This window comes from Penaeus vannamei, chromosome 24 (genome assembly GCF_042767895.1).
Source record: "Penaeus vannamei isolate JL-2024 chromosome 24, ASM4276789v1, whole genome shotgun sequence".
Classification (NCBI taxonomy): domain Eukaryota; kingdom Metazoa; phylum Arthropoda; class Malacostraca; order Decapoda; family Penaeidae; genus Penaeus; species Penaeus vannamei.
The window spans coordinates 5,860,894-5,863,393 of NC_091572.1; positions in this window are offsets into that span (position 1 = coordinate 5,860,894).

Sequence of the window (2,500 nt, forward strand, 5' to 3'; positions counted from 1 at the left end):
TTTTTTTATCTTTTTAACTTTGTTTATATTTCTCTCTCTTTCGCTCGCCCACTCGCTCGCTCACTCCCTCTCTTCCTCTCTTTCTTTCACTCTTGAAGTTTCTGTCTCTCTCTCTCTCTCTCTCTCTCTCTCTCTCTCTCTCTCTCTCTCTCTCTCTCTCTCTCTCTCTCTCTCTCTCTCTCTCTCTCTCTGTCTTCCCCACCCTTCTCTTCCTCCTCTCTCTCTTCTAATGTATCGGCCGATGAAAAACTGTGCACGGAGACATCCTTCAAAGCATGAAGCTGCACTTAAGCCTAAAGCGCTAAAAAAAAAAAAAAAAAAAAAAAAAAAAAAAAAAAAAAAAACACACACACACACACACACACACAAGCATTAAAACTGGAATATGCAAGGTCTTGACTGAAGGCCTGCCACGCTCGACTTTGCGCACGTTAAGTAAAGTCAATGCACGTTTTCCGACATTTTCGGCCTGTTTGTTAAAATTGTGCCAGGCCCGAACCAATGAAATTAATAAATACAAACATAAATACAAACGCAGAAATAAAGGCATATCTGTCTATATATCTGATAGATGTACATTTAACTATCTATTTGCCGTGTTGGTATGCATGTCTAGACTGATTGATATGCATTTATTTCTTTATCTATTCATGTCAAGTATACGAATATTCTTTGGGTCGGACCTCGCACAATTCCAAGAAACCGGCATTTTGTTTATACTTTCATAGGCATATCTCGAAGCGTATAGTATCCCCGCATATATGTATAGCAACGATAACATTACCATTACCTATATCTCATGTACTTGCCATTACCTCTTGATACTAGTCAATCCTGGTAATTAGAAGAGTACAAAAAATAATGGAAATGAAGGTGTAATGAATATTCAGGTAGCATTACCATTACCTATATCTCGTGTACTTGTCATTACCCCTTGATACCAGTCAATCCTGGTAATTAGAAGAGTACAAAAAATAATGGAAATGAAGGTGTAAAGAGAATTCGGATAGCATTACCATTACCTATATCTCATGTACTTGCCATTACCTCTTGATACTAGTCAATCCTGGTAATTAGAAGAGTACAAAAAATAATGGAAATGAAGGTGTAATGAATATTCAGGTAGCATTACCATTACCTATATCTCGTGTACTTGTCATTACCCCTTGATACCAGTCAATCCTGGTAATTAGAAGAGTACAAAAAATAATGGAAATGAAGGTGTAAAGAGAATTCGGATAGCATTACCATTACCTATATCTCATGTACTTGTCATTAACCCTTGATACCTGTCAATCCTGGTAATTAGAAGAGTACAAAAAATAATGGAAATGAAGGTGTAATGAATATTCAGGTAGCATTACCATTACATACATCTCATGTACTTGTTAATTAAATAAGATACCAGTCAATCCTAGTAATGAGAAAAGAGCAAAAAAAATAATGGAAATGACGTTGTAATGAGAATTCGGATAACATTACCATTACCTATATCTCATGTACTTGTCATTACCCCTTGATACTAGTCAATCCTGGTAATAAGAAAAGAGCACAAAAGATAATGGAAATGAAGTAATTAGAATTCAGATAGCATTACCATTACCTGTATCTCACATGTATTACCTCAAGATCCCATTCAATCCTGATAATAAGAAAAGAACACAATGATAATGGAAATGAAGTTGTAACTAGAATTCAGATAGCATTACCATTACCTGCATCTCACATGCATTACCTCAAGATACCATTCAATCCTGACACTGAGAAAAGAGAACAAAAGATAATGGAAATGAAGGTGTAAAGAGAATTCAGATAGCATTACCATTACCTATATCTCATGTACTTGTCATTAACCCTTGATACCTGTCAATCCTGGTAATGAGAAAAGAGAACAAAAGATAATGGAAATGAAGTTGTAACTAGAATTGAGATACCATTACCATTACATACATCTCACGTACATTACCTCTAGATCCCAGTCAATCCTGACACTGAGAGAAGAGCAGAAAAGATAATGGAAATGAAGTTGTAATGAGAATTCAGATAGCATTACCATTGCCTGCATCTCACATGCATTACCTCTAGATCCCATTCAATCCTGATAATAAGAAAAGAGCACAAAAGATAATGGAAATGAAGGTGTAATGAGAATTCAGATAGCATTACCATTACCTGCATCTCACATGCATTACCTCAAGATCCCAGTCAATCCTGACACTGAGAGAAGAGCACAAAAGATAATGGAAATGAGGGTGTAAAGAGAATGCAGATAGCATTACCATTACCTGCATCTCACATGTATTACCTCAAGATCCCAGTCAATCCTGACACTGAGAGAAGAGCACAAAAGATAATGGAAATGAAGGTGTAATGAATATTCAGATAGCATTACCATTACCTGCATCTCATGCATTACCTCAAGATACCATTCAATCCTGACACTGAGAGAAGAGCACAAAATATAATGGAAATGAAGGTGTAAAGAGAATTCAGATAGCAT